The sequence below is a fragment of the Nerophis lumbriciformis genome, linkage group LG22 (genome assembly GCF_033978685.3).
Source record: "Nerophis lumbriciformis linkage group LG22, RoL_Nlum_v2.1, whole genome shotgun sequence".
Classification (NCBI taxonomy): Eukaryota; Metazoa; Chordata; class Actinopteri; order Syngnathiformes; family Syngnathidae; genus Nerophis; species Nerophis lumbriciformis.
Window position 1 is genome coordinate 36,739,959 of NC_084569.2, and position 15,000 is coordinate 36,754,958.

The 15,000-nt window shown below is 30.8% G+C and overlaps 1 protein-coding gene across 6 annotated transcripts in view; it reads left to right on the forward strand.

The window, feature by feature from the left end:
* Positions 1-15,000, forward strand: part of rbfox1 (RNA binding fox-1 homolog 1) — a 733,656-nt gene that overhangs the window by 508,544 nt on the left and 210,112 nt on the right. The gene's annotated exons all lie outside the window — the stretch shown is intronic.

Genomic DNA, 15,000 nt, shown 5'->3' on the forward strand with positions numbered 1-15,000 from the left:
ACCACTCTTCTCGACGAAATTGGTGCAGTTCAGCTAATTTTGTTGGTTTTCTTACATGGACTTGTTTCTTCAGCATTGTCCACACGTTTAAGTCAAGACTTTGCGAAGGCCATTCTAAAACCTTCATTCTAGCCTGATTTAGCCATTCCTTTACCACTTTTGGGGTCATTGTCCTGTTGGAACACCCAACTGCGCCCAAGACCCAACCTCCGGGCTGATGATTTTAGCTTGTCCTGAAGAATTTGGAGGTAATCCTCCTTTTTTCATTGTCCCATTTACTCTCTGTAAAGCACCAGTTCCATTGGCAGCAAAACAGGCCCATAGCATAATACTACCACCACCATGCTTGACGGTAGGAATGGTGTTCCTGGGATTAAAGGCCTCTCCTTTTCTCCTCCGAACATATTGCTGGGTATTGTAGCCAAACAGATACATTTGTGTTTCATCTGACCACAGAACTTTCCTCTAGAAGGTCTCATCTTTGTCCATGTGATGTCGTGCCTGTGCCTCACAATGTGTGAATGTTGTCTGTTTTTCCCAATGTTCAGTGAGCAGGTTATGTCGCGAGTGACCGTGTGTTAAATGTAGATTACAATCATGCGTCCCCCTTTTAATAGATCAGGCCCATGTGTGTGTGATATGAGGGGAGGGAAGCCTCTCATTGACGTCGTTGTGTTTGTGCGTTTTAATTAATTCAATCTGCAGTCGGTTCTGTAGCTGCGGTCGGTCACGCCTTGCCTCACCTAATCCCCAAACATCTGTCAGCTACAAAACCAATACTAACAGACATCCAACACACACACACTGGGACGGGGCCCGCCTCTGTGGCAGCACGTCCACCCACTTTCTCAACAAACACTCCCTCCTTATTTGTGTGTCTGGGCCATCAGACAGTCAGAAGGCCATGCCAGATTAGTGAACCATTGATCTGTGAATGATACACTGTCTGTGTGCGTGCGTGTGTGTGTGTGTGTGTGTGTGTGTGTGTGTGTGTGTGTGTGTGTGTGTGTGTGTGTGTGTGTGTGTGTGTGTGTGTGTGTGTGTGTGTGTGTGTGTGTGTGTGTGTTCTGGCAATGCTTACATAATGGGGACATCGCTCTGTTTACACAGTCACCTTTAGGGGACCTCTGACGGTATGGGGACAAAAAAACAGGTCTTCTAAAGCAGTGGTCCCCAACCACCGAGCCGTGGATCGATTGGTACCGGGCCGCTTAAGAAATTAAAAAAAAATAAAATAAATAAATAAAATATAATTTTTTTTGTTAAATCAACATAAAAAACCCAAGATACACTTACAATTAGTGCACGACCCAAAAAACCTCCCTCCCCCATTTACACTCATTCACGCATGATTGTATTTTTTTATGACCAAAAAAAATTATAATTTTTTTTTTTTTTTAAACATACCCCCCCGGTCAGTGGGACAAATTTTCAAGCGTTGACCGGTCCGCAGTTACAAAAAGGTTGGGGACCACTGCCCTAAAGAGAAACCTTTTTAAATGATAGTCCGATCCATTCTGAAGATGCCTAAGTTCTGGCCCATAAAACATGTTTACTGGTTAGTTTGAGTGTGAGACATTTGCACAGCAGCCCCCTCCTCGGGTTGTAGCTGGTACTGCACTCGCTGCTTTTTTTTTAAAAATGGTCCTCAGTAGTCACGTACAAATTTGTGTGAATTATGCAAAATTATTTAAATTTGGTCCCCATGAACCATTCATCAACAAGGAAAAGTAGCTTCCATATGAGGAGGTGTGAACAAGTTAGGACATAAATCATGGTCCCGATACGGAAAACCGTCATAGAGAATGTTTAATTTGCACCCCCTGGTGGTGAAATCTATCAAAATTAGGGTGGTCCCAAGAAGGAGGGTTTTTCACATTGACTGTGTGTCAGTTTTAAAAGTGCTTTCCCTCTGGTCAACATATGAAATAACAAGTGTGTGTAAAAATTTGAAGTGCTCCCCCTCTGGCCAACATATGTAATAACAAGTGTGTGTAAGAAATTAAAATGCACCCATTTTGGCCAAAATGTATTTAAAAAAAAAAATATATATATATATATATATATATATATATATATATATATATATATATATACATATTCAAGTTATTACAATATGTCTCTATATGCATAAATATATATATATATATATATATATATATATATATATATATATATATATATATATATATATATATATATATATATATGCATATAGAGACATATTGTAATAACTTGAATTAAATAATGAAGATTACAAAAAAATTATAATTAACTAAAAGCAGTCTTTTTCTCACAATGTGTCGACTTTTTTCTCATAAAATTGGGAACAATTTCTCATATTCTTTTTGTTTCTGTAATATTAAAGTGCTTTCCCTCTGGTCAACATATGAAATAACAAGTGTGTGTAAAAATTTGAAGTGCTCCCCCTCTGGCCAACATATGTAATAACAAGTGCGTGTAAGAAATTAAAATGCACCCATTTTGGGCAAAATGTATTAATATATATATATATATATATATATATATATATATATATATATATATATATATATATATATATATATATATATATATATATATATGCATATAGAGACATATTGTAATAACTTGAATTAAATAATGAAGATTAAAAAAAATAATTAACTAAAAGCAGTCTTTTTCTCACAATGTGTCGACTTTTTTCTCATAAAATTGGGAACAATTTCTCATATTCTTTCTGTTTCTGTAATATTGCAATATTTTCTCGTGAAATTATTACTTTTTTACGTAAAATTATTACTTTTTAATGCAAAATGGTGACATTTGTCACATATAATTCCGACTTGTATCACTATATTGCCAATGTTTGTGTTGTTCTTGTAAAATAGTGACATTTTTGAGTAAAATGATGACTTTGGTCATCATTTTGCCAAGTAATATTCCAATTATTGTTATCATGTTGTAAACATTTTAAAGTGTTCTTATAAAACTGTGACTTTTGTCGAGTAAAATGACGACTCTTTTCATAAAATTGCCAAAATGTTAAGATTTCCTTGTAAAATTGCGACTGTCATTGAGTAAAATTCCAACTTTCATCATAATATTGCACACATGTTCAGTTTTTCTTGTAAAATGTTGACTTGCGTTGAGTAAAATGACGACTTTTATTATAATACTGCCACAATTCTAAGACCTTTTTCTGGTGAAATTCATACTCATTTTTTACAACAAGCTTTTTTATATTTGCATAGTATGTATACATTAATCATGTAAATACATCTACTTTATATATCTAGAAAGGGTGGTTCTAAAGAGGTAGGCATTTTTCAGAGGTCTCAAGAAGGTAAGAAATACAAAAGTGTGTGTGTGTGTGTGTGTGTGTGTGTGTGTGTGTGTGTGTGCGTGTGTGTGTGTGTGTTCTGGCAATGCTGACTTAATGGGGTCATCGTTCTGTTTACACAGTCACCTTTAGGGGACCTCTGACGGTATGGGGACAAAAAAACAGGTCCCCTAAAGGGAAACCTTTTAAAATGATAGTCAGATCCATTCTGAAGATGCCTAAGTGACTTTTAAGCTCTGGCCCATAAAACATGTTTACTGGTTAGTTTGAGTGTGAGACATTTGCACAGCAGCCCCCTCATCGGGCTGTAGCTGGTACTGCACTCGCTGCTTTTTTTTAAATGGTCCTCAGTAGTCACGTACAAATTTGTGTGAATTATGCAAAATTATTTAAATTTGGTCCCCATGAACCATTCATCAACAAGGAAAAGTAGCTTCCATATGAGGAGGTGTGAACAAGTTAGGACATAAATCATGGTCCCAATACGGACAACCATCATAGAGAATGTTTAATTTGCGCCCCCTGGTGGTGAAATCTATCAAAATTAGGGTGGTCCCAAGAAGGAGGGATTTTTCACATTGACTGTGTGTCGGTTTTAAAAGTGCTTTCCCTCTGGTCAACATATGAAATAACAAGTGTGTGTAAAAATTTGAAGTGCTCCCCCTCTGGCCAACATATGTAATAACAAGTGCGTGTAGGAAATTAAAATGCACCCATTTTGGCCAAAATGTATTAAAAAAAAAAAAAATATATATATATATATATATATATATATATATATATATATATATATATATATATATATATATATATGTATATTTATATATATATATATATATATATATATATATATATATATATATATATATATATATATATATATATATTTATGCATATAGAGACATATTGTATTAACTTGAATTAAATAATGAAGATAAAAAAAAAAAATTAACTAAAAGCAGTCTTTTTCTCACAATGTGTCGACTTTTTTCTCATAAAATTGGGAACAATTTCTCATATTCTTTCTGTTTCTGTAATATTAAAGTGCTTTCCCTCTGGTTAACATATGAAATAACAAGTGTGTGTAAAAATTTGAAGTGCTCCCCCTCTGGCCAACATATGTAATAAGAAGTGCGTGTAAGAAATTAAAATGCACACATTTTGGCCAAAATGTATTAAAATATATATATATATATATATATATATATATGTATATATATATATATATATATATATATATATATATATATATGTATATATATATACATTCAAGTTATTACAATATGTCTCTATATGCATATATATATATATATATATATATATATATATATATATATATATATATATATATATATATATATATATATGCATATAGAGACATATTGTAATAACTATTGTAATAACTATATATATATATATATATATATATATACATATATATATATATATGCATATAGAGACATATTGTAATAACTTGAATTAAATAATGAAGATTAAAAAAAAATAATGAACTAAAAGCAGTCTTTTTCTCACAATGTGTCGACTTTTTTCTCATAAAATTGGGAACAATTTCTCATATTCTTTCTGTTTCTGTAATATTGCAATATTTTCTCGTGAAATTATTACTTTTTTACGTCAAATTATTACTTTTTAATGCAAAATGGTGACATTTGTCACATACAATTCTGACTTGTATCACTATATTGCCAATGTTTGTGTTGTTCTTGTAAAATAGTGACATTTTTGAGTAAAATGATGACTTTGGTCATCATTTTGCCAAGTAATATTCCAATTATTGTTGTAATGTTGTAAACATTTTAAAGTGTTCTTATAAAATTGTGACTTTTGTCGAGTAAAATGACGACTCTTTTCATAAAATTCCAAAAATGTTAAGCTTTCCTTGCAAAATTGCGTAAAATTGAGTAAAATTCCAACTTTTATCATAATATTGCGCACATGTTCAGTTTTTCTTGTAAAATGTTGACTTGCGTTGAGTAAAATGACGACTTTTATTATAATACTGACACAATTCTAAGACCGTTTTCTGGTGAAATTCATACTCATTTTTTACAACAAGCTTTTTTATATTTGCATAGTATGTATACATTAATCATGTAAATACAAATCTTTATATATCTAGAAAGGGTGGTTCTAAAGAGGTAGGCATTTTTCAGAGGTCTCAAGAAGGTAAGAAATACAAGTGTGTGTGTGTGTGTGTGTGTGTGTGTGTGTGTGTGTGTGTGTGTGTGTGTGTGTGTGTGTGTGTGTGTGTGTGTGTGTGTGTGTGTGTGTACGCTAGTGCTTCTCCCTTTGCTTTGTGATTTATCGCTGACCTTTTTAGGAGGCGCATTACCTTTTCAAGGCTGAAACACTTGAAGTGGCGACATGCATGAAGACCAGTATATCTAATGAACCAATGAGCAGAGTGTGTTGTCCCGTAAATGAAGGGTTCCTGGTTCGAATTCCTCCATGCATTACACTATGAAATGTTTCCTCAGGGTCACCCACACATATGTAACCTTCTATCATTAAAATATAATATCGAAGCACAGGTTAGAATGACCTGGACCAGAATATATATTTTTTAATATCTAAAAGCTAAAATTACTGAACATTAGTGATGTGCGATACCACTGATTTTCTTTCTGATCCGATACCGAGTAAAATTCAGGCTGGAATCGGCAATACTGACCTGATACTTTGTGCAAATATACCTAATGTGTCTGCTAAAATTTCAAAAGTTGTGTGTTTTGAAATAACATAAACAGTAAAATGTAAGAAAAAAACGAGCAAAAACTGATTTATTTAAGCTAATAATAACATACTTAATCACCTATAACACAACTTTTGTCTTTAAACATATATTATCTGTTTATAAAATGTTTATTTATTTAAAAAAAAAAAAGTTTTCGACACCCCTGATCCAAAACATTAGAAGCGTTCATCATAAAAATAAAATGTACTTAAAATATGAACAAAGTTTAGTTAATTAGTTAATTAAAAAAAAAAAAAAATACTACATATTTTCCATGTCTGGTGAGGTTTATGAAGTAATCAATTTGAAAAATAACAACAACAATAATAAACACTGTTTTAAATACGTAACTGAAAATGTATGTTTTCGTACAGGCATAATTTTGGACACAATAGGTTATGCAATATTATTATTATTATCATTATATTCATACATTGGAAATAAAAAACAACAGGAAAAATGTAAGAAAAAAGAGCAAAAACTGAATTATTTAAGCTAATAACATATATTATCTGTTTATAAAAATAAAAATAAATTATAAAAAAAAAAGTTTTCGACACCCCTGATCTAAAATGTTAGAAGCGCTCATCATAAAAATAAAATATACTTAAAATATGAACAAAGTTTAGTTAATTAGTTCATCCAAAAACATTATTAAATACTACATATTTTCTGTGTCTGGTGAGGTTTATGAAGTAATTTGAAAAATAACAACAATAATAAACACTGTTTTAAAAACGTAACTGAAAATGTATGTTTTCGTACAGGCATACTTTTGGACACAATAGGTTATGCAATATTATTATTATTTGTATTATTACTATTATTCTATTCTTACATTGGAAAAAACAACAGTAAAAATGTAAGAAAAAATTGCAAAAACTGAATTATTTAAGCTAATAATAACATGTATTATCTGTTTATAAAAAAAATGATTTATAAAAAAAAAAGTTTTCGACACCCCTGATCTAAAATATTAAAAGTGCTCATCATAAAAATAAAATATACTTAAAATATGAACAAAGTTTAGTTAATTAGTTAATTAAAAAAATAAATAAATACTACATATTTTCCATGTCTGGTGAGGTTTATGAAGTAATCAATTTGAAAAATAACAACAATAATAAACACTGTTTTAAATACGTAACTGAAAATGTATGTTTTTGTACAGGCATACTTTTGGACACAATAGGTTATGCAATATTATTATTATTTTTATTATTATTATTATATTCATACATTGGAAATAAAACAACAGTAAAAATTTAAGAAAAAAGAGCAAAAACTGAATTATTTAAGCTAATAATAACATATATTATCTGTTTATATAAAAAATAAAAAATAAATTAAAAAAAATAGTTTTCGACACCCCTGATCTAAAATAATAGAAGCGCTCATCATAAAAATAAAATATACTTAAAATATGAACAAAGTTTAGTTAATTAGTTAATAAAAAAATAAAAATTAAATACTACATATTTTCCGTGTCTGGTGAGGTTTATGAAGTAATCAATTTGAAAAATAACAACAACAATAATAAACAATGTTTTAAATATGTAACTGAAAATTTATGTTTTCGTACAGGCATACGTTTGGACACAATAGGTTATGCAATATTATTATTATTATTATTATTATTATATTCTTACATTGGAAAAAACAACAGTAAAAATGTAAGAAAAGAGAGCAAAAACTGAAATATTTAAGCTAATAATAACATATATTATCTGTTTATAAAAAAAAAAAATTATTAAAAAAAAGTTTTCGACACCCCTGATCTAAAATACTAGAAGCGCTCATCATAAAAATAAAATATACTTAAAATATGAACAAAGTTTAGTTAATTAGTTAATTTAAAAAAAATTAAATACTACATATTTTCCGTGTCTGGTGAGGTTTATGAAGTAATCAATTTGAAAAATAACAACAATAGTAAACACTGTTTTAAATATGTAACTGAAAATGTATGTTTTTGTACAGGCATACTTTTGGACACAATAGGTTATGCAACATTATTATTTTTATTATTATTATTATTATTCTATTCTTACATTGGAAAAAAAACAACTGTAAAAATGTAAGAAAAAAAGAGCAAAAAATCAGAATAAAATGAGAAAAAGCTGACATTTTTAAACTACTAATATACTAATATTTTACTGTCCGAATATCCGAATCAATTTGAAAAATAACAGCAATAATAATAAACACTGTTTTAAATAAGTAACTGAAAATTTATGTTTTCGTATAGGCATACGTTTGGACACAATAAGTTATGCAATATTATTATTCTTTTTATTATTATTATTATTCTATTCTTACATTGAGAAAAAAACAACAGTAAACATGTAAGAAAAAAGAGAAAACAATTGGAATAAAATGAGAAAAAGCTGACATTTTTAAACTACTAATATACTAATATTTTACTGTTAGAATGTCCGGATCAATTTGAAAAATAACAACAATAATAATAAACACTGTTTTAAATACGTAACTGAAAATTGATGTTTTCGTACAGGCATACGTTTGGACACAATAGGTTATGCAATATTATTATTATTTTTATTATTATTATTATAATTTTATTCTTACATTGGAAAAAAAAACAACAGTAAACATGTAAGAAAAAAGAGCAAAAAATCGGAATAAAATGAGAAAAAGCTGACATTTTTAAACTACTAATATACTAATATTTTACTGTCCGAATCAATTTGAAAAATAACAACAATAATAATAAACACTGTTTTAAATATGTAACTGAAAATTGATGTTTTTGTACAGGCATACTTTTGGACACAATAGGTTATGCAATACTATTGTTATTTTTATTATTATTATTATTCTATTCTTACATTGGAAAAAAAGCAACAGTAAAAATGTAAGAAAAAAGAGCAAAAAATCGGAATAAAATGAGAAAAAGTTGACATTTTTAAACTACTAATATACTAATATTTTACTCTCCGAATGTCCGAATTAATTTGAAAAATAAAAACAATAATAATAAACACTGTTTTAAATATGTAACTGAAAATTGATGTTTTCGTACAGGCATACGTTTGGACACAATAGGTTATGCAATATTATTATTATATTTATTATTATTATTATATTTATTATTATTATTATTATATTCTTACATTGGAAAAAAACAACAGTACAAATGTAAGAAAAAAAGAGCAAAAAATTGGAATAAAATTAGAAAAAAATGACATTTTTAAACTACTAATATACTAATATTTTACTGTCCAAATGTCCGAATCAATTTGAAAAATAACAAATCGGTCGAGAAATTTTGAAGTAGTAACATGTTGAATTGAGAAATGGTATTACGGAATTCCTGGAATTTCGGTAAAACTGGGATTTTTTCTTGTACAAAAAAAACCTAGTTTTTTGTCCTGATTAAGAGGAATTGTTTGGACGGTGAAACGGTTGAAACGCGTTGAAAAATGTAGAAGGAGTAGTCGTCAGACAAAAGGGTGGAAATAGGGCTTTGGAAAACCAGGAATTCTGGAAAATCTTGGAATTTTTTTTAACTTAGAAAAAATGTTAGTTTAAATTTCCAGGATGGTGGAATATGTTGAAGGTGGAATGGTTTGTATCGGTTGAAAAATGTGCAAATGGTGGAAGTTTGAAAAACGGCCGATTCATTTTGAATGGGAATAATGTTCTGGAATTCTGGGAAAATTGGGAATTTTCTGGGAATAGGCTGAATAAATGAAGTTAGAACAGTTGGAATCAGATGAAAAATGTGGGAGTTGTGGAACTTTGAATAATGTCCCATTGATTTCAATGGAAATTTCCCCCAAAATTGGGAATTTCGATAAAAGCGGGAATTTTTTGGAAAATGGTAAAAAAAACATGAATGATATGAATGAATTGAAATGGTTGGTGGTATAATTTTTTTAAATCGGGCAAAGAAATGTTGAAGTAGTAACATGTTGTATTGAAAAATGGTATTATGGAATTCCTGAAATTTAGGGAAAACTGGGAATTTTTCTTGTAAAAACAACTTTGTTTTTTGTCCTGATTAAGAGGAATTTTTTTGACGGTGGAACGGTTGAAACGCGTTGAAAAATGTGGAAGGAGTAGTCGTCAGACAAAAGGGTGGAAATAGGGCTTTGGAAACCAGGAATTCTGGAAAATCCTGGAATTTTTTTACCTTAGAAAAAAAAGTAGTTTAAATGTCCAAGATGGTGGAATGTGTTGAAGGTGGAATGGTTTGTATCGGTTGAAAAATGTGTAAATAGTGGAAGTTTGAAAAACGGCCGATTCATTTTGAATGGGAAAAATGTTCAGGAATTCTGGGAAATTTGGGAATTTTCTGGGAATAGGCTAAATATTTTGAAGTTGGAACAGTTTGAATCAGATGAAAAATGTGGGAGTTGTGAAACTTTGAAGAATGTCCCATTGATTTCAATGGGAATTTCCCCCAAAATTGGGAATTTCGGTAAAAGCAGGAATTTTTGGAAAAATGGTAAAAAAAAAACATGAATGGTATGAATGAATTGAAATGGTTGGTAATAGCATTTTTCAAATCGGTTGAGAAATGTTGAAGTAGTAACATGTTGAATTGAGAAATGGTCTTACGGAATTCCTTGAATTTCGGTAAAACTGGGAATTTTTCTTGTGCAAAAACAACTTTGTTTTTTGTCCTGATTAAGAGGAATTTTTTGACGCTGGAACGATTGAAATGCGTTGAAAAATGTGGAAGGAGTAGTCGTCAGAAAAAAGGGTGGAAATAGGGCTTTGGAAAACCAGGAATTCTGGAAAATCCTGGAATTTTTTTTTAACTTAAAAAAAAAAAATAGTTTAAATGTCCAGGACGGTGGAATGGTTTGTATCGGTTGAAAAATGTGCAAATGGTGGAAGTTTGAAAAACGGCCGATTCATTTTGAGTGGGAAAAATGTCCCGGAAAACCTGGAATTCTGGGAAATCTGGGAATTTTCTTGGAATAGGCTGAATATTTTGAAGTTGGAACAGTTTGAATCAGATGAAAAATGTGGGAGTTGTGGAATTTTGAAGAATGTCCCATTGAAATGGGTTAGGGTTAGGGTTAGGTTAAGGTTATCCTAACCCCTAACCCGGTTTGAAGTTGGAACGTTTTGAATCGGGTGAAAAATGTGGACGGTATAGTGCGCCAAAATCTGGAGAAGAAAAAGTTGAATAAATAGATACATTTTTGTGTAGAAAAGCATATGTGTGAATGCTTTGGAGCATTCACACAATAACACAAATCAATGTTTGAATTTGTGCGGAGTCCTTCTGGGACAGGGCGACATAGAGCTTTTTGTTGCACACAGTTGTTTTTCTATTAGTCACATTCCAAACGTACAGTCAAAGATAAAAAAATTAAAAAATGGGAAAATAAGGAAAGTATAAATTTGGATACTACTACCACAAATAATCCACTTTGTCATCCATAGCACAACGCTGAGATGCACGCTGGTTTCGGCAGAAGTTATTAGCATATCTGTGTTGTTCACCGTGTCGTGAAAATGAGCTTTTAACGGGGAAAACAATTCACTGACAAGTTTCGGGGAAAAGCTTTTGGAGTTTCATCAATCACGTCTGCATCAGCTAATGGATTGCTCAGTGGTACCAGCAGGGGGTCCTCAGCATTCCCTGTTTTTTTTTTTCTCTCCATCTTCTTTCTCCCTGACACGTGGTCTAAGTAGGAGGTCTTCTAGACGTATTTAGTTTCATGTAATGTGGGTGCAAAAATATATTCATCTCTTACATGGATTTATATTATTCACATGTGAATAATGCTGTACAATAGACTGTATTTATGTTATTCACATGTGAATAATGCTGTATAATAGATTGTATGTTATTCACATGTGAATAATGCTGTATAATAGACTGTATTTATGTTATTCACATGTGAATAATGCTGTATAATAGACTGTATTTATGTTATTCACATGTGAATAATGCTGTATAATAGACTGTATTTATATTATTCACATGTAAATAATGCTGTATATAAGACTGTATTTATGTTACTCACATGTGAATCATGCTGTATAATAGACTGTATTTATGTTATTCACATGTAAATAATGCTGTATAATAGACTGTATTTATGTTATTCACATGTGAATAATGCTGTATAATAGACTGTATTTATGTTATTCATATGTGAATAATGCTGTATATTAGACTGTATGTTATTCACATGTGAATAATGCTGTATAATAGACTGTATTTATGTTATTCACATGTGAATAATGCTGTATAATAGACTGTATTTATGTTAGTCACATGTGAATAATGCTGTATAATAGACTGTATGTTATTCACATGTGAATAATGCTGTATAATAGACTGTATTTATGCTATTCACATGTGAATAATGCTGTATAATAGACTGTATTTATGTTATTCACATGTGAATAATGCTGTATAACAGACTGTATTTATGTTATTCACATGTGAATAATACTGTATAATAGACTGTATGTTATTCACATGTGAATAATGCTGTATAATAGACTGTATGTTATTCACATGTGAATAATGCTGTATAATAGACTGTATGTTATTCACATGTGAATAATGCTGTATAAAAGACTGTATTTATGTTATTCACATGTGAATAATGTTGTATAATAGACTGTATTTATATTATTCACATGTAAATAATGCTGTATAATAGACTGTATTTATGTTATTCACATGTGAATAATGCTGTATAATAGACTGTATTTATGTTATTCACATGTGAATAATGCTGTATAATAGACTGTATTTATATTATTCACATGTAAAAATACCTAAATGTTTGTCTATTGTGAGCAAACTCTGGTGCTGAATTTCCCTCAAGGATCAATAAAGTACTTTCTATTCTATTCTATTCTATTCTATTCTATTCTAAATAGTGCACTGGCCAGGCTTTCGGGGGGGGGGGATTGATTGATTGATTGATTATATTTATACATATATATACTGTATGTATATAAATATATATATATATATATATATATATATATGTGTGTGTATATGCACATATATATATATATATATATACATATATATATATATATATATATATATATATATATATATATATATATATATATATATATATATATATACATACACTTATATATAAATATATATTTACACACACATATATTTTATATACTGTATAAATATATATGATCGTCGTCGCTATGGAAACGGAAATCAATGCGCTGAAAGTATCAGTTTAATGATGAAAATGACCAAAATACAGTAAATGTTATACATATTCCATACTGTTATGAAGCATGTCGTTGTGGCTTGTGCAGCCCTTTGAGACACTTGTGATTTAGGGCTATATAAGTAAACTTTGATTGATTGCTATATATATATATATATATATATATACACATATATATATTTACACACACATATATTTTATATACTGTATAAATATATATGATTGACACCGCTATGGAAACGAAAATCAATGTGCTGAAAATATGATATATATATATATATATATATATATATATATATATATATATATATATATATATATATATATATATATATATACACATATATACTGTATATATGTACCGTATTTTCTGCACTATAAGCCGCACCTAAAAACCACAAATTTTCTCAAAAGCTGGCAGTGCGGCTTATAACCCGGTGCGCCTTATATATGGATTAATATTAATATTCATTTTCATAAAGTTTAGGTCTCGCAACTACGGTAAACAGCCGCCATCTTTTTTCCCCGTAGAAGAGGAAGCGCTTCTTCTTCTACGGTAAGCAACCGCCAAGGTAAGCACCCGCCCCCATAGAAGAGGAAGCGCTTCTTCTTCTACTGTAAGCAACCACCCGCCCCCGTAGAAGAAGAAGAAGCGCGCGGATATTACGTTTCATTTCATTTGTGTGTTTACATCTGTGAAGACCACAAAATGGCTCCTATTAAGAGACACGCGTACAACGCAGAATTCAAACTCAAGGCAATAAGTCACGCAGTAGAACACGGAAATAGAGCAGCAGCGAGAGAATTGAACATAAATGAATCAATGGTTGGAAGCAACAAGATGACCTGCGCCACTAAGACAGGGAGACAGCGCCGGACGACATACGCCAACATCTGCCAGTGGATCGTAAATGCCTGGGCGGATATTTCGGTCTCAACTGTGGTCCGAGCTTTCCGGAAGGCAGGATTCACGGAACTGCTGGAAAAACAACAGCGACACTGACTCTGATGACTTCGACGAGACGGAGCCGGCCATTTTGGATGCCGTTTTCGCCCAACTTTTTAATTCAGACACTGAAGAAGAATTCGAGGGATTTATGGATGAGGAATAACTTCAGAAAGTGAGCTTTAAATGTTTATTTTGTGTGTTGTGTGACATTAACGTTCGAGCAACGTTGAGTTATTGATGTTGCTATTGCTCTGCACTAATTTGAGTGTTACTATTTTTGTGATTGCACATTTGCACATTACATTTTGGGGGTGAACAGAGTTGTTAGAACGCTGGTTTGTAATATATTATTAAAGTTTGACTGACCTATCTGACTGTTTTTTTTGACATTCCTTTTAGCGCAGCGTAGGCGCGGCTAATAACCCGGGGCGGCTTATAGGTGAACAAAGTTTTGAAATATGCCATTCATTGAAGGTGCGGCTAATAACCCGGGGCGGCTTATAGTGCGGAAAATACGGTGTATATATATATATATATATAAATCAAATCAAATCAAATCAACTTTATTTATAGAGCACATTTAAAATTTACCACAGGGGTAGCCAAAGTGCTGTACAATGAGCAGGTTAAAAGATAAAACGAGTACCGAGCAAACACAACACAACACAAACAGAACACGATAAAAAATAAATAATTAAAATAGAATTAATAAAAACATAAAAACATAAAAACAGGATCGCAGCAGGTGTATTATGGGGCGCCATTGCAGGAT